We start from the raw sequence: 333 nt of genomic DNA on the forward strand, positions 1-333 counted from the left end.
GTTACTCCAGGTGTTTCTTGACTTCCTACTTTGCATTCCAGTCCCCTATAATGAAAAGGACATATTTTTTGGGTGTTAGTTCTAAAAGGTCTTGTAGGTCTTTATAGAATAGTTCAACTTCAGCTTCTTCAGAGTTACTGGGTGGGGCATAGACTTGGATTACTGTGATATTGAATGGTTTGCCTTGAAAACGAACAGAGATCATTCTGTCATGTTTCAGATTGCATCCAAGTACTGCATTTCAGAATGGGAAAGACTAGAGATCTCTTCAAGAAAATTAGAGATACCAAGGGAATATTTCATGCAAAGATGGACTCAATAAAGGACAGAAAA

Source organism: Bison bison, unplaced genomic scaffold, assembly GCF_000754665.1.
Source record: "Bison bison bison isolate TAMUID 2011002044 unplaced genomic scaffold, Bison_UMD1.0 scf7180017864330, whole genome shotgun sequence".
Classification (NCBI taxonomy): domain Eukaryota; kingdom Metazoa; phylum Chordata; class Mammalia; order Artiodactyla; family Bovidae; genus Bison; species Bison bison.